At 53.5% G+C, this 21968-nt stretch overlaps 3 non-coding genes across 3 annotated transcripts; 1 reads left to right on the top strand and 2 right to left on the bottom strand.

Annotated features, from left to right (window-relative positions):
* The first annotated feature begins 751 nt into the window (after positions 1-751).
* On the top strand, positions 752-823 carry TRNAM-CAU. The gene has a single exon. It is a non-coding gene; the product is annotated as a tRNA-Met (tRNA).
* Positions 824-10406: 9583 nt separating this feature from the next.
* On the bottom strand, positions 10407-10480 carry TRNAT-AGU. The gene has a single exon. It is a non-coding gene; the product is annotated as a tRNA-Thr (tRNA).
* Positions 10481-19243: 8763 nt separating this feature from the next.
* Positions 19244-19317, bottom strand: TRNAT-AGU. The gene has a single exon. It is a non-coding gene; the product is annotated as a tRNA-Thr (tRNA).
* Between the last annotated feature and the right edge of the window lie 2651 nt (positions 19318-21968).

Raw genomic sequence — 21968 nt, 5'->3', positions numbered from 1 at the left:
CAGCACACCCCAAACTCCCAGCAGCCCCACAGTCCCCCCCAGCCCTGACCCCCCAGCCCGGCTCTGACACTCCAGATTCCCCCCTCCGCTCGCTCCCGGGCCCAGCCTGGGCTCCGAGCTCTGCAGCCGAGCCGCGCTTCGGCCCCCTGCAGCTCCTGGCTCCGCCGCCTGGGCCACTGCCCCCGCAGCCCCGGGCAGCCCTGCCCGGCCGCGGGGAGCGCGGGGACCCCGGGCAGGGGCGAACCAGGCAGCCGGGCCCGGCCCCTCCCGGCAGGAGCGTGTCCGCCCCACGCGTGTCCCCGCCCCGCGCTGCCCCCGGCCCCACCGCGCTGCCCCGCGGGCTGCAGGGCTGGAGCAGCCCCGCGCTGCGCGCCCGGCCCCGGCCATGGCCCCGCTGCCGCACACAGGGCGGGGGCCGGGCGGGGGCAGGAAGGGGCGGCTCCTCCCGGGCCTGGCCCCGCCCCGGGCCCTCGCAGGGGTTGGGACCCGGGACCTCAGCCCGGAGGGGGCAGGAGAGGGGCCGGGTCTCCCCAGGGAAAAGCGGGGCGGGGCTGGTGCTGCTGAACCATCAGGACCAAGGAGCCCCGGCGGAGAAAGCAGCGAGCGCGGGTCAGTTCAGCGCTGGGGGTGGGACCCAGCGCCTGTCAATCACCTGCCGCTAAAGCGTCTAAATCCCCTGGGCACAGCTCGCCAGGGCACAGCTCGGGAGCTGCACTGTGACTACATCCTGCAGGAAGCCCCCCTTCCCCCCAGCAGAGTGGCGCAGCGGGAGCGTGCTGGGCCCATAACCCAGAGGTCGATGGATCGAAACCATCCTCTGCTAGTTTGGTTTTATTACAGCCCTGGAAATAACCAGCTGCCTGCGTGTGTTCAGAAAAGAAGAACAAATTCTCTCCCTGTTCACCCTTCCACGGTGATTAAAGGAAGGAAGAAAGCCCGGCAGAGCCCTGCCCCACAGAGTCCCCTCCTGGAGGGCGAGAGCTGGGCAGTGACTAGGGCTCCAGCTCAGGGTTGCCAGGTTTATATAACTTTGGTCATGCCCAGAACGGGTCCAAGTCCCCTCCTCCCCATCTCTGCCTAAGGCTCTGGGAGGGAGTTTTGGACCATGAGGTGCCGGTTCTGGGATGGGCAGGGCAGGGGAGGCAGTTTGGATGCAGGAGGGGTGCATGCTCTGGGAGGGAATTTGGGTGCATGAGGTGCAGGCTCTGGGCTGGGGCAGGGGTTGGGGTGTGGGGCAGTGGCAGACTCAGGAGGAGTTCGGGTGTGTGCAGGATCTGGGCTGGGGCAGAGTGTTGGGGTGTGGCACTTTATCTTGGGAAGCTCCTTAATGTGACCCGCACCCTCAGCGTGCAGCAACGTCTACATGGAGGAGGCCGGGGGGAATCTCCTGAGGCCACTGCCCTCAGGCACCACCCCTGCAGCTCCCATTGCCGCATTTCCAATGGCTGAGTTGGTGCTTGGGGCAGGGGCAGTGTGAGAGACACACCCGCAGGGACGTGCCAGGTGCTTCTGGGACTGGTGCGCCGTGCAGAGCGAGGGTGGGCAGGAATCCGCTTTAGCCCCACGGTGCTGCCGGTAGTAGTGGCAGGAGCCCCCAGGGCCAGCTGATCTGACTTTCTGATAGGGAAGCCACAGGAGTGGTCATGCACCCCTCATGAGCAGTTCTGGGGAGTCTTTTGGGGGCTCCTGGAGTAGGCAGCAGAGAGGTGCAGCCTCACCACAGAGTCTGTTTCCCTGGAGGGGAGAGGGGGCTGCAGGGTGATATCCCACCTCTGGGCATCCAGGAGCCTCTGCTCCCCACTGTCATGCTGGAGCCTCCACATTTATTTATTTATTGGCAAATAAAATTTGCAGAATTCTAAAATATTGTGCACCAAAAAAAATTTTTTTTTGGTGCAGAACTGACTCAGGGAACCTGCTTGGATTGTCACTGCTTGGTTAACCACTCAGGCACCACACCAATGCACAGACAGAGTGCCAAGCCCTACTGCTATGTGGGGCTGGGGTCGGGTCACACGCATTCAGACTGTTCGCTCCCCCAGCTACAAACCGACATTAGCCGTTACTGACAAGGTTTGTCCGGGTTATTTTCTTTATCTCATGCTGCTAGTTAGAAGGATCAGTACTGATTTTTTTTTCAAAAATACACAACCCCCTAAACCTGCTTTTAGCAATCAGCATAATTTAGTGTCCCCTTATTTTTGCCTGCCCCAGTACAAAAGAAGAGGCTTTTGTGGGTTTCCTGACTCAGAGGATGAAAATGAACGGGTGTCAGGCTGCACTGCTGTGGATTGTTGTCGAGCAGAACCCATTGTTGGCATTGGTAGTGTAGACGCAGCCTCAGACTGGGTGCTGGCCAGGGGAAGTATTGCCCCTAGAGACACCCAGGGGTGGTGTGGGATTGTCCCAGGTTACTGGGTGGGGGCTCGAGCGGGTTCTGTGCTGTGTTGTTAAAAAGGATCCCCAAGATATTGAACCCTGGGCCATGTTGCTGCCGACTCCAGCTGGCGGAAGGGTCACAGAGAGAAGTGGGGGGAGGGGAGGAGCACCAGTGAATTTACGCAGTTATTCAGGGAGGCAGAGGCCTGGCAGGAGGAACTACCTGTGCAAGCCCCCTGGGCAGAGAGGGGGATCTGTGATGGCCTCGGCACTGGAGCTACAGCCCAGGGATGGGGCAGTAACTGGAGCGGGAAGATCTGTGAGCTGGGAACCCTCTCCTGGGGATTTCCTGCAGGCCTGTTTCAGGGTCTCCTTTGCTCTTTCCTGTGTAACCCAGTGGGGCTCAAACTTTTGGAACTGGTGACCCTTGCACAAAGCAAGGTGCCGAAGCAAGTGCGACTCCCCCATCAATTCAACACACATTTTTTCATATTTAACGTTATTTTAAATGCTTAATTTATAACCCAATTCTTTAAAATGAGTTTAACTTTTCTCCCCACTTTTAAATTCAGCCTAGAACACACGTCGATTGAATTATTGTTATAAGCAGAAAAGGGTTTTTAAATAGTTCCTGTTTAACACTGGGGGTGTGAAGACATTTGTCAATATCACTTTTCACAGCAGACTTTGCTCCATTGCCACCCTCACTGCTGCTGCCTGCAGAGCTGGGCGGTTTGTGACCCCACGTAATAACCTCACCCCCACGAGGGGCTGTAACCTCATCTGAGAACTCCTGGGCTGCCCTTCCCGCTCTGGCTGGGACACTTGGCCCCTGTCCCGTTCCCAGGGGCACCTGCTCCTGAGCTGGATCGGCCACTCCTGAGGGGAGCCAGAGCCGGGGGGGGGGGAGGGGGGATGTCAGTGGGGACCGCCGCGCTGGGAGCCACCGCCCCAGGGGCGCCGAGATGGGCGGGGGAGGGGCCGGGTGTGCAGCGTCCCTTCCCTGCCAGCCCCCAGTGCTCCCACAGCTCCCCATCCCCTGGGGCTGCCTTAATTCAGACAGTCCCCTTCCCCCCAGATCCCCCGCCCATCAGTGATTGCGATAGCAGGGGCAGGTTTTCTGGGGCACTGAGCTTTGCCAGGGGTTGGTGGCTCTTTTCTTTCCTCACTCTGAGTAAACTCAGCTTTTATTCCATCCTTGATGATTCATGGAATAACAACAGCAGCATGAAGAAAGAGGTGGGCACAGCGGGTCTCAGGGTGGGGTGGGCTGGGCTGGGCTGGGCTGGGCTGGGCAGGGGAGGGGACAGAGAGGTGTGGGTGGCAGGCAGGATGGGTGTCACGGATGGGGCAGAGAGGTGTGGGTGGTGGATAGGACGGGTGTCACAGGAGGGGCAGAGAGGTGTGGGTGGTGGGCAGACCTTGGGGCAGAGGGTGTAGAGGCATGAGCAGCAGGTAAGGAGGAGGGAGGAGAGCAAGCAAGAGGTGGACTAACTTCTAGGGAGCTTCCAGAGCTCATGCCCAGCCTCCCCACATGCAAGAGTCATGGGCCACCTGTTCTCTGGGTCGTCACTAACCAAGCCCCTCCCCAAGCTCTGTTGATGGGAGAAGCCCTCCTGTTGACACAGCGCTGTCTGCACCAGGGCTGGGTTGATAGAACTGCATGGGGTACATTTTACACACCTGAGTAATGTAGTTACACCAATCTAATTTTGCAGCATAGACTTGTGCAAAGAATCACACACCCACCTTAGGAGTAAATCTTCCCTGCTCCTCGGCTTTACAGAATCCAAACACGAGCAACGCTTGTCAGGCCCCTGTGGGGGTTGGCAGACAGTCAGGTGTGGGCAGACAGGATGCTTTAAATAACAGAAGGCACCATGGCTTAGCTGGTTACAGCCCCTGTTTAGTCAACAGGAGATCCTGGGTTCAACTCCCAGTGGTGCTGTGGGTAGTGGCTTTGGGGCACCTGGCATTGGCTACTGTCAGAAGACAAGATTCAGAGCTAGGTGGAGCAATGGTCTATCCCAGAGTGGCTATTCCTATGGTTTAAATTACACTAACAGTCACTGATAACAGAATTACAGAAAGTTTTGGTGTTAAGATCAGAAAGACCAATGGAGAAATTCCATGAGTATAAGGTAATACTTCACTGTGGCTTTACCATTTCCGCTTGATAAACTCCCTCCCAACTTTCTGGGCTCCTAGAGCAGGGTACAGAGTCTGAGCTGAGACACATACACTGCAACTTTAACCAGACCAAGCTGCAGGATCCTGATTAATATGACATGGGCCAGCCCTGGGTGTTTCATTGTACTGAGACGTAGACTAATGTTATGTCTACACTGTGATTAAAACACCCAGGGCACCTGTCTCAAAGCCCGGTCAGCTGACTCAGGCTTAAGGGGCTTGGGCTGCTAGACTATAAAATTACAGAGCAGACATATTGGCTTGAGCCAAACCTCTGAGGCCACACGAGTGGTGAGGGTTACTGAACCCAGGCTACAGTGTGAACACAAATATATGCACCACAGATTGTAGCCCTCAGCTTTAGCTCCAGGAGCCCAAGTCAGATGACCCAGGCCAGCCCTGCTGCCATCTTTATCCCAGGAGAGATGGACTCTAAGGGTACGTCTCCATTGCAGTGTCAAGCCCAGGTGTGGCACGCTGTGCTCAGAGCAGCACCCTGAAGCCCCATATTCACCACGCTCATATAATGATGACATGGTTTGTACAAAGTCTGCCTGGTGAGGTATCATTTCAAAAGTCTTGATCTGTTGAACATTAATATCGTGTTGTTTTGAGTGTGCTCGCCTTGGTTGGGAAGTTATGAAGTTGTGCTCTGTGTGCGTTACTGAGATATGTTATGAGTTTGGGAAATGCCCCCCACCAGCCTTTCAGGTGGTACAATGGAGGATCCAGACTTGCTGCGCCCATTGAAGGTATCCACACTGCCAAGGACTATCCCAGGAACTGTGTACAATGCAGACTTCTCCGAGATAGCACAGCAAAATGGACATTGCTTGACTCACATCGAGCAAAGGAGCTTCCTAGCAAGTCGGAAGAATCTATGAAAGAAGGGTAGAGACATCATGACTTGGCCTCTCTCCCCACAACTCAACATCTGGAAACATATCGGGAGGACAAAGACTGAACTGAACTGATTCAGAAATCAGAAGCGAATAATAATAATAATACTTTCAAACCAGTCTCCAAACAGACTAGTATTGGGTTCTCAGCAGAAAATTTTCAGTTTGGGGAATTTTGTTTTCTCAGTCAGACGGGAAACAGGGAGAAAATGTTTGAGTTGCCTCCTTCAGAACAGCTTGGCCTAGACACTAGCTCTGGTTCACTGTTGTAGCCTTGCTCGGGTTGAGGATATTTTAATAATTTGGGGAGGTCCTGGGGTGTTTGGGGGAGATGATGAGGATGTTACCTTTTGAGATAAAAACTAAGAAATATGAGACTAGAGAATTTCTTTAAAAATCTGGGATTTAGACATTTTATTTAAAGCAAGGAGGGTCTGAGTTTCTGAGAAAGTTTTAGTTTGATCTGTAATTGTACCAAAGGGGTAGATGGTTGTCTATAAATAAAGAAGGTCTGAAGACTAAACACATCCTATGAGAAAAGGGTTTGAACCCGTGCATGCAGAGCACAATAGATTAGCAGTCTTTCACCTTAACCACTCAGCCACTTCACCTGAACTAGCAAAAAAAAGGGACAGGAGGAGAAATCTAAGGTCGGCAGTGATAGGGCCAATATGGAGTTTTTAAATACTAAGCATAAGCAGGGGCTGAATGAGCTGGGGGAAAGACTTTAGGAACAAACTGTGTTTGCACAGACACACCTACCTGCCTAGATATGCAGCATGATGGGGCCGCTCCACAAAATGAGCAGTTTTGGCTGGTGGTACAAATCACTTTAGGATTGGAGTGGAATGAAATGTTATTATCCTTCCTGCATGAGTGAAGGGCAGCAGAACATACCTAGTCCGTCCTGAGGGAGGGGTGGGTGGGTGAGGAATAGCTTTCATTGGACTGCATAGATGTGATTGAGGACATCCATGGTTGTGGCCCCTTGGAAGCCATTGTCAAAAACAGGGGCTGGGAGTGGGGCTGTTGCTTTGCTGGGAGGAGGGTGCAAACAGGGGTAAGGGGTCAAGGCCCAGGATGGGAGTCAGGGGCCCAGGCTGAGGTGGGGTTGGGGAAGAGCTGGGGAAGAGGTGGGCTGAGTGGTGTTATCTCCTGCCCTCCATGGGGCTGGGCTCGGGCCCTGAGGTGCCCCCATGAAACTTCATCTGTGTCCCCTAGGAGTCATGCCTCACATTTTGGGGACCACTGAACCCTACTACTAGTGATGCCAAAGCCCGGGAAAGGGAGAACAAGTGGGCTCAGAACTGAACCATGACTCTGACTGTTGTCTGTGGCCTGCCCCTTCACACACACAGCCTCATCTTCCACACACCCCACCACCTTCCCACTGGCCTCGCCTCATTTTCTGCCTCCTATGCTCTGAGACCAGAGAAGTTCTGTGCCCTGCTGCAGGTCAGCAGGGAGGAGCCCTCCAGCCCTGGGGCCAACATGGGGAGATTTTTCCAGGCTCTTGGCCAGGGCCCTAGTCATGGGCCCCACTGCCCCTTGGCGACGCAGGTTTGGGAGGCTGAGCCCGAGCATGCCGCCCAGGCTACACTGCTCAGAAGATCACTCCTGTGTCTTCTGTTACCCGTGCTGGGAGCCCGGCTGCTCGCCACCAGGGCCCAGGCCAGCGGCTCCGTGCCAGCAAAGGTGCTCACTGCTCTCCTGCCCCCAATGCTCGTCCATGGCCCCATAGAGTCAGGGGAGCGAGGAGCAACACTTGAACCAATGTGCACTTTGCCACCCTGCTGTGACGGGAAATCATCAGAAGCCTTTGTTTGTAGTCCCCGAGGATCAGGAGCTGATGATGCTCACTCTTTCCCTGCTCACCGAGCCAGCAGGATCAGTGGAGAGAGGTCGCCACCAGAGGGAATAGCAATCGATCGCACCTTAAAGAAGGAGCAAAGGGGGCACAGCAAATTGCCAGCTGATTTTCCACAATCCAAACTAGAATAGAGCTATCCAGACTGTTACCCCGTTGCGAGAAAAGGAAATGTCGCAGGAGTTTGAGCATCGTACCTTCGGCGAGAAACGTTCATTCCCAGATCCAGTTTAGTATGAGAAGCTTGGCACATGACTGATAAGATATGAGCAAATCCTTCCAGTTGGGCAGCATTCCAGAGAGCAGTTGTTTGTTGGCAGAGAGGGTTGTAGTGATAAGAAGTTTGAAGATCTGGCATATATTAGCCTTCCTAATTGGTGACATAGACTCAATGTTTGAATCTTGACTATCCTCTTAAATATGTCTAGACTTGGCGTTGCTCAAGATCATGACACTCCAAGGCCAGGCTGGTGTGTGAAAGCCAGACGACCACAGCTGGAGCCTCTGAGGCAGCCAATCGTACCTGGCGTGAGAGTGCACCAATTATAACCGCTCCCTAAGCCCTCAGCCACAACCACCTCTCAACGCTACATTCTGCCAGCATCTGTTCTCACCCTTTTCACCACCAGTGCCCCAGAGGTTTGAGCTCAGATGCGCGGTGCTGCCCCATCTACCATCACTCACTCGGCTGAAGACAGCGTCAGAGTGGCCAGGCTGAGCATTGGCTTGCCATTTCCTCCCAAAGGATTCACTGACTTTTCCGTTTGTTCGAGGAGCTGGAACAAATAAATAGTCGCCTCCCACTGAGCTTAGCCAAAGGGAGGATTCGGAACCTGAGTCACGCTGTTGTTGCGCCTGAGGGAGGTAAACTGCACAGATCCAGCACACTCAACCCGGCCCAGGAGAGATCAAGCTTCGGCCATGCGCTGTCTGCCTTGCCAGCAGCATGGCTTCTGCCTGCCCTCGGGAGCCCTGGCCTGCCCAGGGCGGTTGGTTGGCACTGCAGCCTGCAGCCCAGGAACAAGACGCCAGCTGACTCCGTGGAAAGTAGCCTGCGTTCCCCCAGTGAGCACCAGGTAACTCCTCAGTTCTGGGACGGAAAGTGCCGTTCGGTGGCCTCCTTCCGGTTACCACAGAGATTTTGAGGTATGAACAATACTGCCCATCACCTGAGGAAGCCCATCGATCTTGCTTGTTGATTTCAAAAGCAGAAGGCTCTCACAGTTGTCCTGAAGGTAGTCCTTCTTCGAGTTGCTGACACAGCTACTGCGCCCCACCTTCTTCCCCGCCAGGCTGTGGAAATGCCATTGCCTGGCAGCGGCTGCTGCTCCGCTGATCTGCTCTGTCAACTTCTGGTAGATCCTCCCAGGTCCCAATCCCTGCCCCTGCCCTCCCGCTCTTTTCCATTCTGTGCAGACCATCCACCCACGCTAGAGCAGCCAGCTCCCACCACCTGCACTCCTGGCCACCCCTCAGAACAGATGGGACTGTGCAGCCAGGAATCCGAGGAGCTTGGCTCAGCAGGAGCAGTCATTGTGAGGAGATGTCCTCTGCCAGAGTTTCTCAGCCCTGTTTTTCTGTTGCAAGTCTGACTCTCCCATTCTTTGGAGTCGCACCCTCCTTCACTACCTAAATTGGCAGCCCACTCCACACCTGCTCCCACTCTTCTCTCCCACACCACTTCTGTTGACCAGCTCCCACTATCCTGCCACACAAGAGAGCTGTAGCAGGCTCAAGTCACTGAACGCTATGCACAGGCAGCACTGTAGAGAACTGAGAGGTGCTCACTGCACTTGCCCGTGCAAAAGCAACACTCGCTTCTAGCTGATTTAACCCCATGCAAGATGCACCACAGGCTCACACTGAGGCTTTTCAGCTGGAGCTCCTTTGATCAGCTCTTCAAGTCAGGCTGGTGCTGAGGTCATAACAGGAATGTCAGGACCTTTATCTGCTGGTCTACAAATTGCACAGATTGGGGTTGTTCTGTTTGATCACTGAGAGTCTGATCATCCTCGGGGTACAGATCCACTAGCACACTGAACGAGCACAATTCGCCAACCTCACCTCACTCGAGATTCTCATCTTCATGATGATGAGAGACATGAGTGACCAAGAATCACTGAGAAAATTTTTTCTCGATATAAGAAGGGGTATCAATGTGCTCCAGATTTATGACAAATTCATTTTCTGATCTTTGAAGTGCACTGACTGAGGTTCTGGATTCTGAGATTGTACTACCCATCTTTGCCTAAACTTGTCAGACATCTCTGAATGAACTTATGAATGTTACATCAGAGACTTCCTCCTTCAGAGCTAGAAAGAGCAAATTTTACAAAGTGGTGACTTATCCTTGAAAGTGAAAAGTGAGAGCTGAAATCAGGACGAGCTTCTCTTTTCTGAGGTCTGCAGTCAGGTGCTGAGGACAGGCTGAGTTGCTGAGAGCCCAAATAGGATGGCCCAGAGATTTCTGGCCACTATCAGATAATTCTCCCACAGTGGGAATTGAGCTACAGTGGGAGCTGCAGAGCTCACTAGTGCAGCAACACAGACCAGCCCAGGCACACACACAAGAGCCACCGGTGGAACAGGAAAGGACATAATGCAGAGAAAGCCCAGCAGATGGAAAGCTTGTCACAGGACATGCAAAGTGAAATGACATTTCTTCTTCCACAGGACCAATTGCACTGCGGAATGCAAAAGACCTGTTGTGCTGCAAGGACTTCGGATGCCTAAGTTCCTGGTTTCACCAGATGGCTGACCCGCCAGGTTTCAGCCACTCTTCTTCCTCTTTTCCAGAGGAAAAAACTCGAAGCTTCACCACACAGGAAACGAAGAAAAGTGCAGGAAAGGGAAGGAGAGCCACTGAAGAAGCTGAGCACTGCTGCAGAACACAGGCTCTGCAGTCCTCACAAGCACTGGAAAGCACTCATTTGCCTACAGCCGTGGTTTCATCAACTGGCAGCTCACCCTGTCCCAATGCCTCTGCAAAGAAGCCTTTCCTTAGCAGTCATAAGGGAGGTCCTAGGAAGACACAGGAAAATGTGAGCAGAGGAGACAAAAGCTATAGAACAAGGCACCACTGGGAGTTGAACCCAGGATCTCCTGTTTACTAGACAGGTGCTTTAGCCTACTAAGCCATGGTGCCTTCTCCAGCAGGCCCTTTGCAACCACTCCACTTGATGGTCCAAGACTACACCTTCAAATTTCAAAGTAAAAATGTTCCCCATTTCCCTCAAGACTTGCAGACCTTGAGCAGGCTGGCTCAGTGCACAGAAAGCCACAGCTGAGCTGATAGAGGGCTTCTAACATGCATTTCTCCCACAAGCTGCTGTGATCAGATACTGATTAGTGCTCTGTGTTTCAGTCTCAGTAGCTTCAGCTCAACTCTGAGTCATGGTAACCTTTCCATCAGCTCCAGATTTACCACTTAACACTTTCCAAGACTTAGCTGCAAGGAAGGGTCTCTGTGTCTTGAACAATCACTTACAAGGATTGTGCAGTGAGGTCTTTTCTTTTCATTAGAAGAAATAAAAGAAAGGAGCCTGACAGACAAACTAGGTTCAGCAAGGCAGAACTAGCAGGTCAAGCCAGGATCTCCTGGTGAGTAGGAAGGCTCTTCAGCCAGCTCTTCCCAAAGATCACTATCCAGAGGCCACTTCCCACAGAGTCCAGTTATGGTTACAGACCCATCCTGAAATTAGAGCAGGATATTTTAAAGCTTATTCTCACAGTAAAGTAACACAATTCAGCCGTGTCAGCACAGAGGAGAAAGCACTCTGTCATTTCACAGTTGTTGCTACTGATCTCACTGACAAACTTCCTTTTCTCGGGGCTGCTCCCAGCACTTTAGGGAGTTTTTCCTCTTCTCCCTTCCAGTTGTGGTGATGGGACTGCAGCAGCTCCCCGGCTGGCCAGCTTTGCTCTTTCACTTATATCCTTCTCTTCTTTGGCTGAAGCTGTGTTTGCCACCAGTTTAATCCGTAACTGAGACCTCAGGTACCAGCAGCTAGTTACAAAGTCTCAGTTCCCATTGCCATCAGTGGGAGGTTATCCAGGGCTGCAGGATTTGGCCCATGGACAGTCAAGGTGCTACAGCAGCTACATTCTTACGTGGTGAGTCCTGCAGCCTATTACCAAACTGCTCTGCCATAGTCTGCAGGGGCCTGACTTGCTGAGAATCTGGCAGAGGAGAGACCCTGGAGCAGAGAAGGAAAATGTCCTCAGCAGTCACAGCTGGCAGGAGCAGCAAAGACTGAGTATCAGACACACTTTTCACCAGGACAATAAATGTGCACAACCCCTGATATATTGTGAATTCACGCCCCTCCCAAGGAAGCCCTATTCTGCTCTATTACACTTCATGGGATGAGAGGGAAGGTCCTCTCATGGGTAAATAACTGATTACAAGGTAGGAATAAATGGTCAATTTTCAAAATGCAGAGAGGTCGATAGTGGTGATTTCAGGGGTCTGGGACAAGTACTATTCAACATATTCATAAACGATCTGGAAAAGGGGTAAACAGCGAGGTGGCTAAATTTGCAGATGATCCAAAACTACTCAGGAAAGTTAAGTCCAAAGCAGCCTGCGAAGAGTTACAAAAAGAGCTCACAAAACTGGGTGAAAGGGCAACAAATGACAGATTTGTTGATAAATGCAAAGTGATGCACATTGGAAAACATAATCCCAACTATACATATAAAATGACGAGGCCAAAATAGCTGTTGTCACTCAAGTGAGGGATTTTGGAGTCACTGCGATAGTTCTCTGAAAACATCCACTCAGTGTGCAACGACGGGCAAAAAGCAAAGAGAACCTTGGGAATCATTAAGAAAGGGATAGAGAATAAGACAGAAAATATCATATTGCTTATGGCCGACCACATGCATTGGCCTCCTCAGGCAGGGGACTTATAGGCCCTTCTGCCAGTTGGTGCTGGCAGCAGCAAGGGCTGGGTTCAATGTCTAGGGAGGAGAGCAGCAGAGAGGAGGAGGAGAGAGAGTCCCAAGAGCAGAGTGCAAACCAACCAGCTGAGGGTCTCACAGGAGTCCTAAAATAACAGTAGCTCCAGGTCCCATCAGGGCCGCCCAGATGGTGGAGTAAGTGGGGCACTTGCCCTGGTCTCGTAGGGGCCCCCACAAGAGTTTTTGGGGCTCCTGGAGCGGGGTCCTTCACTAACCCCGAGCTCTGGAAAACTCTCGTGGGGTCCGGCCTCCGGAGATTCTTCCACTCTGGGTCTCGGCAGCAATGGGCGCGGGAGGTCCTTCATGAATGAAAAGTGACTTCATTGAAGTGTTGAAGTGCCTTAATGGAGAGAAAAGATTGGGTATGAAAGGGCTCTTTAATCTGCAGAGAAAGGCATAACAAGACCCAATGGCTGGAAGGTGAAAAGAGACAAATTCATATTACAACTAAGGCACAAATATTCAACAGCGAGGATGATTCACCACAGGAACAAGCTACCAAGGAAAGTGGTGGATTCTCCATCTCTTGATGTCATTTAATGAAGACTAGCTGCCTTTCTGGAATGTGTTGCACCCAAAAATTTCTATTGTGTCCTACAGGAGGCCTGTGATATGCAGGGGGTCAGAGTAGATGCTCTAATGGTCTCTTCTGGCCATAAAGGCGACTAATTTCTGAAAAACTGAGTGTAGCATTGGGAGCAGCATCTGATGTTTTCCTGTCTAGCCGGCTTGCTGCCTAGAACGAACGCTCCTTGAGTGGGGCGATCCACAGGAGTAGCTCAAACCTCCAAAGTACCTGGCCAGGGGCAGGACATTAGCACCGCAAGGGAGGGGTGTGGCAGTGACATCACAAAGGCCTTTTGCAGGACCTCAGACTATTGGTCAAAGGTGGTGGGGAGGTGGTGACCTCACAGAGAGATGCTGACATCAGCCAGGCAGGACAGGGGTGAGGGGCCAGGGAAACCTCAGAGACCCCTGTGGCTTTGCTTCTCGAGGTCTCTCTAGAGGACTGAGAGAGTATTCTGGTTTACGTACGTGAGCGCCAGGAGGAACCTCTTTCGAGTTTTCTCCTTCCCTTTTAGTGATTTTACTAGAAAACAGCCATCCCTGTTTAGAAGGTAAGAGCCTCCTCGAAGGAAGGGCTGTCCTGGGCGTGTCACAGTTCGGATGCCAGTGGCCCCCACACTGTAAGGAAGCTCCCGCCGCCTGCTCTGTGTTCACAGGGCGGAGAGAGCAGCATCCACGGCAGTGATTTGCTCCTGGCTGCCGGAGCAGAGCAGCAGGCTCAGCTGTCAGAACTTCCCAGAGCGATGAAAGGGGTGGGGCCCATGGCTCTGTAGCAGGAATGCAGGGCAGGCGAGTTCACGGAGGGCATTGTGGGATACTGAGAAGGCCAGTTATGGTGATATAATGAACAGCAGCATCTACTCTGTCACTTTAAGTTTGCTGCAAAAAGCTCTAGCCCTCTCATCGAAGTCATTTTATTTTGTCAGCAAAACAGGGCAGTTTTGTCGCCAGACGTGGCATTGCAGTGTGTGCACCAGCCACAAGCTGCCGACCGAGAGAGCGTTGTGTGTTTTCACACACCAGAGCAATATAATTCTGCTGAAACAACTTTGTAGTGCAGACCTGGCCAAAGATTCACTCACACACAACTTGTAAGGGAAATGTCACCTGCTCTCTGCTTTGCAGAATCCAAAGACAAGCAAAGCTTGTCAGGCCCTGGTGGGGATGGCAGGAGTCAGGTGTGGGCAGACAGTGTGTTTAGCCATCCACAGGCACCATGGCTTAGCTGGCTAAAGCATTCAGAGATCTGCCTGTGGGGTGTGAACCTGCCACGAGGAGCGGGAAACGCAACCAGCAACGGGAGGCGCTGGCTGAGCTCCGGGCTGCCCCCGTGTGGCCAAAGCTTAGAACTGAGCAGCGGAGTTTAAAGCTGGTGCTGGTGCTGGGAGCGACCTGAACATGCGGGCACGAAGGCTCCTGCGTGTTACGCTTGGTGGGTGGGCAGCTGAGCGTAGCTGATTGCCGGAGTTCAGGGCTGCACCCCGGGGTGCTGAGCAGGTGCCTGTGCTCAGGTTGGCCTCACTATGATGGTTTCTGGGACGTTTGGGGCCGCCAGTCTCCCTAAAGAGAGGAACCAGGCCATAAAAGGAGGCTTTCAAAACTCTGGTACGAATTGCCAGTGGCACTGACCCTGTGAAGAGCCGCTGCAGCCCCGCCAGGAGAGCCGGTCTCTCTTGTGCAGCCTCCATTCCTCAGGACAAGGGTTGTGCTCAAAGATCTGTGCCACGTGTTTTTACCTCCATGTGAAGCGCGCAGACCAAATAACCCTCAGCACCTCAGCTCAGTTCCAGGCTCCACTTCCACTCGCTCAGGCAAGATGGTGCAGAGCAGGGCCGGCTTTAGGCCTATTCCACCAATTCCTCCGAATCGGGCCCCGCGCCTAAGAGGGCCCCACGTCCAGTGAGAATCCCTTCCCTGGCTAGAGGCGCCTTTAAATTTTACTCACCTGGCGGCGCCTGGGTTTTCGGTAGCACTGGCGGCGGGTCCTTCAGTGCCGCCAAAGACCTGGAGGGAGTGAAGGACCTGCCGCCGAAGACTCGGAGCACCACCCGGTGAGTACAAGCCCCGCGCGTCCTAAAGCCGGCCCTGGTGCAGAGGAGCCCCTGGGTGGCTGTGGGCCTGGGGAGGGTGGCTTTTGATATTTCGGCCTGACCGCAACGGGCAGCAAGGACAAAAGTCAGATGGCCGGCTCTACCGTCCACCACGCTCATCAGGAGCCCTTAGTCGACAGGCTCGGAGAATGCGGGCGGCGCCCCCACTACCTCTCGCATGCAAAGCGAGCGCCTGCCGCTGAGCTAATTCCCGCAGCTGGCCTGACTCTCAGGCACCGGGCAAAAAAAGGCAAGGCCTTAAGCAGAACACAGCCTGAAATGGGGAGGGGGGGCGCTACCCAGAGCTGGGGAAGTGGGTCCGAGTCTCAGCCACGCTCCTCGGCACAAACACCAACGCCCCCTCCCTGGAGTGTGTCTGGGCTGAGAGTTAGCCCTGAAACAAGCACCAAGCTTCAGAAGACAACGCAGGGATAGATCACTTGACGATTGCCTGCTCTGGCCATTGCCTCTGAAGCGCCTGGCATCGGTTACTGTCGGAAGATGGGATAGTGGCCTAGATGGACCATCGGTCTCACCCAGGAGGGCCGTTCTTATCTTCACCACTTTCCTCTAACCCAAGCAAAGCCAGAAGCAGGCCCAGCTCAGCAACTCTAGCAGACTCCCTGGCCTCTGGCCCAGCATACAGCAAAACGACCCTGCCTCCGCCAGGATAGACAGCCACCGACTCCCTCTTCCAGACCAACGCAGCCCTTCCCCGCTTTGGCTGTTTCCAAGCTGTCCATGCTAAACTCTCGGTGTGGGCATTTGGCTTCCGCCAGTCAGAGTGCCGTGCCTGCGTCTTCCCAGGGCCGACTCCCTTTTTGACATTTCCTTTTTCTCTGGCACAGGGAGTGACCTATGTCTGGATTCTCCCTGTCTCCCATCAGGTGTTGGGATGGTGAGTGAGAACGAGGAGGAGAATCCCCAGCAGGAAGATGCTGAGCAATTACAACCCACTGCCCCGCTCCTGCACTCCCTTCACCCCTAACCACTGTGCCGCGTCCTGCACCCACGTGGGGACACTGACCTGTGTGCATGGAGCAGCTGGCATTGCTGCCTGCTCCTCCCTGGAATGCTGCTTCTCCGGGCACCCCGAGGGGCTGCGGGGGCAGGGTGATAAGTGACATCATCCGAGCTCCCTGCATCCAGGTCACTTTCCTCAGCCGGACTGCATCAGGGGAGGGCAGAGAGCAGCAGCTTCTGATGCTCCCGTCACAGCACCAGGTGGGGAAAGTGACCAGGACGCATTGAGCAGATAGTGTTGCTCCTCGCTCCCCACAACCCTCTATGGGGCCATGGACGAGCATTGGGGGCAGGGGAGAGCAGTGAGCACCTTTGCACAGCCACACGGTGCCCTTTGACCCCTGCAGCCCTGGGCGGCTGCCGGGGCCCACTCAAGGCCGGCCAGGCTCCCCAGCACGAACAGCAGAGACACAGGGAGACTGGCCACCCACTGAGCAGTGGTAGCCTGGGCGGCTCATAATGGAGGCTCGGGGGGCTCAGCCTCCCCAAGCCTTGCGTCGCCAAGGGGGCAGTGGGGCCCATGACTAGGGGCCCTGGCCAAACTGGGCCCCCTGGAAAAGTCTCCCCCATGTTGGCCCCAGGGCTGGAGGAGCTCCCACACCCTGCTACGGCCCGGGGGCTGCAGCAGGGGCACAGAGCTTCTCTGGTCTCGGGGCCGCAGCGGGGCAGGGGCAAAGGAGTGATAGGGCGGGGCCAGTGGGGGAAGGGGTGGAACAGAGGTGACAGTGGATGGGGCTGTGTGTGGAAGGGGGCGGAGCCACAGACAGTCATGGGGGGTCATGGTTCCAGTTCTGGAGCCCTGCACTTGTTCTCCCTTTCCTGGGCTTTGGCATCACTAGCCCCTGCTTAGCGAGTAGGGTTCAGTGGTCCCCAAAATGTGGGGCATGACTCCTAGGGGGACACAGATGAAGTTTCATGGGGGCACCTCAGGGCCCGAGCCAGCCCCCATGGAGGGCAGGGAGATAACACCACTCAGCCCCACCTCTTCCCCAGCTCTTCCCAACCCCACCCTCAGCCTGGGCCCCTGACTCCCATCCTGGCCTTGACCCCTTACCCTGTTTGCACCCTCCTCCCCAGCAAGCAACAGCCCCACTCCCAGCCCCTGTTTTTGACAATGGCTTCCAAGGGGCCACAACCATGGATGTCCTCAATCACATCTATGCAGTCCAATAAAAGCTATTCCTCACCCACCCACCCCTCCATCAGGACGGACTAGGTATGTTCTGCTGCCCTTCACTCATGCAGGAAGGATAATAACATTTCATTCCACTCAATCCTAAAGTGATTTGTAACCCACCACCAGCCAAAACTGCTCATTTTGTGGAAGCGGCCCCATCATGCTGCATACCTAGGCAGAGTAGGTGTGTCTGTGCAAACACAGTTTGTTCCTAAAGTCTTTCCCCCAGCTCATTCAGCCCCTGCTTATGCTTAGTATTTAAAAACTCCATATTGGCCCTATCACTGCTGACCTTAGATTTCTCCTCCTGTCCCTTTTTTTTGCTAGTTCAGGTGAGGTGGCTGAGTGGTTAAGGTGAAGGACTGGTAATCTATTGTGCTCTGCATGCACGGGTTCAAACCCCTTTCTCATAGAATGTGTTTAGTCTTCAGACCTTCTTTATTTATAGACAACCATCTACCCCTTTGGTACAATTACAGATCAAACTAAAACTTTCTCAGAAACTCAGACCCTCCTTGCTTTAAATAAAATGTCTAAATCCCAGATTTTTAAAGAAATTCTCTAGTCTCATATTTCTTAGTTTTTATCTCAAAAGGTAACATCCTCATCATCTCCCCCAAACACCCCAGGACCTCCCCAAATTATTAAAATATCCTCAACCCGAGCAAGGCTACAACAGTGAACCAGAGCTAGTGTCTAGGCCAAGCTGTTCTGAAGGAGGCAACTCAAACATTTTCTCCCTGTTTCCCTTGGCAAAGTCTGACTGAGAAAACAAAATTCCCAAACTGAAAATTTTCTGCTGAGAACCCAATACTAGTCTGTTTGGAGACTGGTTTGAAAGTATTATTGTTATTATTCGCTTCTGATTTCTGAATCAGTTCAGTTCAGTCTTTGTCCTCCCGATATGTTTCCAGATGTTGAGTTGTGGGGGAGAGAGGCCAAGTCATGATGTCTCTACCCTTCTTTCATAGATTCTTCCGACTTGCTAGGAAGCTCCTTTGCTACGATGTGAGTCAAGCAATGTCCATTTTTGCTGTGCTATCTCGGAGAAGTCTGCATTGTACATGGTTCCTGGGATAGTCCTTGGGAGTGTGGATCCCTTCAATGGGCCAGCAGCAAGTCTGGCTCCTCCATTGTCACACCTGAAAGGCTGGTGGGGGCATTTGAAACCTCATATTTCAGTAATGCACACAGAGCAAAACTTCATAACTTCCCAACCAATGTGAGCACGCACAATCCAACACGATATTAATGTTCAACAGATCAAGACTTTTGAAATGATACCTCACCAGGCAGACTTTGTACAAACCATGTCATCATTATATGAGAGTGGTGAATATGGGGCTTGCAGGGTGCTGCTTGAGCACAGCGTGCCACACCTGGGCTTACACTGCAATGGAGACGTACCCTTAGAGTCCATCTCTCCTGGGATAAAATGGCAGCAGGGCTGGCCTGGGTCATCTGACTTGGGCTCATGGAGCTAAAGCTGAGGGGCTACAATCTGTGGTGCAGATATTTGTGTTCACACTGAAGCCTGGGTTCAGAAACCCTCACCCTCCTGGGGTCTCAGAGGTTGGGCTCAAGCCCATATGTCTGCACTGTAATTTTATAGTCTTGCAGCCCAAGCCCCATAAGCCTGAGTCAGCTGACCCGGGCTTTGAGACAGGTGCCCTGGGTGTTTTAATCACAGTGTAGACATAACATTAGTCTACGTCTCCAGTACAATGAAACACCCAGGGCTGGCCCATGTCATATTAATCAGGATCCTGCAGCTTGGTCTGGTTAAAGTTGCAGTATATGTGTCTCAGCTCAGACTCTGTACCCTGCTCTAGGAGCCCAGAAAGTTGGGAGGGAGTTTATCAAGCGGAAATGGTAAAGCCACAGTGAAGTATTACCTTAGACTCATGGCATTTCTCCATTGGTCTTTCTGCTCTTAACTCCCAAACTTTCTGTAATTCTGTTATCAGTGCCTGTGAGTGTAATTTAAACCATAGGAATAGCCACTCTGGGATAGACCATTGCTCCACCTAGCTCTGAATCTTGTCTTCTGACAGTAGCCAATGCCAGGTGCCCCAAAAGCCACTACCCACAGCACCACTGGGAGTTGAACCCAGGATCTCCTGTTTACTAAACAGGGGCTGTAACCAGCTAAGCCATGGTGCCTGCTGTTATTTAAAGCATCCTGTCTGCCCACACCTGACTGTCTGCCAACCCCCACAGGGGCCTGACAAGCTTTGCTCGTGTTTGGATTCTGTAAAGCAGAGGAGCAGGTGAAGATTTACTCCTAAGGTGGGTGTGTGATTCTTTGCACAAGTCTATGCTGCAAAATTAGATTGGTGTAACTACATTACTCAGGTGTGTAAAAAAATGTACCCCCCCCCCCCCCGCAATGCAGTTCTATCAACCCAGCCCTGGTGCAGACAGCGCTGTGTCAACAGGAGGGCTTCTCCCATCAACAGAGCTTGGGGAGGGGCTTGGTTAGTGACGACCCAGAGAACAGGTGGCCCATGACTCTTGCATGTGGGGAGGCTGGGCATGAGCTCTGGAAGCTCCCTTAGGAGCTAGTCCACCTCTTGCTTGCTCCTCTCCTCCCTCCTCCTTACCTGCTGCTCATGCCTCTACACCCTCTGCCCAAGGTCTGCCCACCACCCACACCTCTCTGCCCCTCCTGTGACACCCATCCTGCCCACCACCCACACCTCTCTGCCCCTCCTGTGACACCCATCCTGCCCACCACCCACACCTCTCTGCCCCTCTTGTGACACCCATCCTGCCCACCACCCACACCTCTCTGCCCCATCCGTGACACCCATCCTGCCTGCCACCCACACCTCTCTGTCCCCTCCCCTGCCCAGCCCAGCCCAGCCCAGCCCACCCCACCGCTTGCACCTCTCTGCTCCCCCCCTGAGACCCGCTGTGCCCACCTCTTTCTTCATGCTGCTGTTGGTATTCCATGAATCATCAAGGATGGAATAAAAAGCTGAGTTTACTCCAGAGTGAGGAAAGAAAAGAGCCACCAACCCCCTGGCAAAGCTCAGTGCCCCAGAGAAAACCTGCCCCCTGCTATCGCAATCACTGATGTGCTGGGGATCTGGCGGGAAAGGGACTGTCTGAATTAAGGCAGCCCCAGGGGATGGGGGGAGCTGTGGGGAGCACTGGGGGCTGGCGGGGAAGTGACTCTGCACAAGCGGCCCCTCCTCAGCCCATCTCTGCCCCCCTGTGTCTGTGGCTCCCAGCGCTGCGGGCCCCACTGACATCCCCTCTCCCCCCCCCCCCCGGCTCTGGGAGTGGCCGATCCAGTTCCAGGAGAGCAGGTGCCCCCTGGGAACGGGACAGGGGCCAAGTGTCCCAGCCAGAGCGGGAAGGGGGCAGCCCAGGAGTTCTCAGATGAGGGGTTACAGCCCTCGTGGGGTGAGGTTATTACGTGGGGTCACAAACCGCCCGCTCTGCAGGCAGCAGCAGTGAGGGTGGCAATGGAGCAAAGTCTGCTGTGAAAAGTGATATTGACAAATGTCTTCACACCCCCAGTGTTAAACAGGAACTATTTAAAAACCCTTTTCTGCTTATAACAATAATTCAATCGACGTGTGTTCTAGGCTGAATTTAAAAGTGGGGAGAAAAGTTAAACTCATTTTAAAGAATTGGGTTATAAATTAAGCATTTAAAATAACGTTAATTATGAAAAATGTGTTTTGAATTGATGGGGTCACTCGGCACCTTGCTTTGTGCAAGGGGTCACCAGTTCCAAAAGTTTGAGCCCCACTGGGTTACACAGGGAAAGAGCAAAGGGAGACCCTGAAACAGGCCTGCAGGGGAAATCCCCAGGGAGAGGGGTTCCCAGCTCACAGATCTTCCCCGCTCCAGTTACTGCCCCATCCCTGGGCTGTAGCTCCAGTGCCGAGGCCATCACAGATCCCCCTCTGCCCAGGGGGCTTGCACAGGTAGTTCCTCCTGCCAGGCCTCTGCCTCCCTGAATAACTGCGTAAATTCACTGGTGCTCCTCCCCTCCCCCCACTTCTCTCTGTGACCCTTCTGCCAGCTGGAGTCGGCAGCAACATGGCCCAGGGTTCAATATCTTGGGGATCCTTTTTAACAACACAACACAGAACCCGCTGAGCCCCCACCCAGTAACCTGGGACAATCCCACACCACCCTGGGTGACTCTAGGGGCAATACTTCCCCTGGCCAGCACCGAGTCTGAGGCCGTGTCTACACTACCAATGCCAACAAGGGGTTCCACTCGACAACGATTCACAGCAGTGCGGCCCGACACACGGTCATTTTTATCCTCTGAGTCAGGAAACCCACAAAAGCCTCTTCTTTTGTACTGGTGTAGACAAAAATAAGGTGACAGTAAATTATTCTGATTGCTAAAAGCAGGTTTAGGGGGTTGTGTATTTTTGAAAAACAAAATCAGTACTGATCCTTCTAACTAGCAGCATGAGATAAAGAAAAGAACCTGGACAAACCTTGTCAGTAACGGCTAATGTCCTAACTGGGAAATCAGCAGCGGTTTGTAGCTGGTGGAGCGAACAGTCTGAATGTGTGTGACCCGACCCCAGCCCCCAGCCCCACATTGCGGTAGGGCTTGGCACTCTGTCTGTGCATTGGTGTGGTGGTGAGTGGTTCACCAAGCGGTGACAATCCAAGCAGGTTCCCTGAGTCAGTTCTGCACCAAAAAAAAATAAAAATTCTGTGCACAATATTTTAGAATTCTGCAAATTTTATTTGCCAATAAATAGATGTGGAGGCTCCAGCATGACAGTGGGGAGCAGAGGCTCCTGGATGCCCAGAGGTGGGATATCACCCTGCAG

Source organism: Mauremys reevesii, linkage group 12 (genome assembly GCF_016161935.1).
Source record: "Mauremys reevesii isolate NIE-2019 linkage group 12, ASM1616193v1, whole genome shotgun sequence".
Classification (NCBI taxonomy): domain Eukaryota; kingdom Metazoa; phylum Chordata; order Testudines; family Geoemydidae; genus Mauremys; species Mauremys reevesii.
This window is presented reverse-complemented; position numbering and strand designations above follow the sequence as displayed.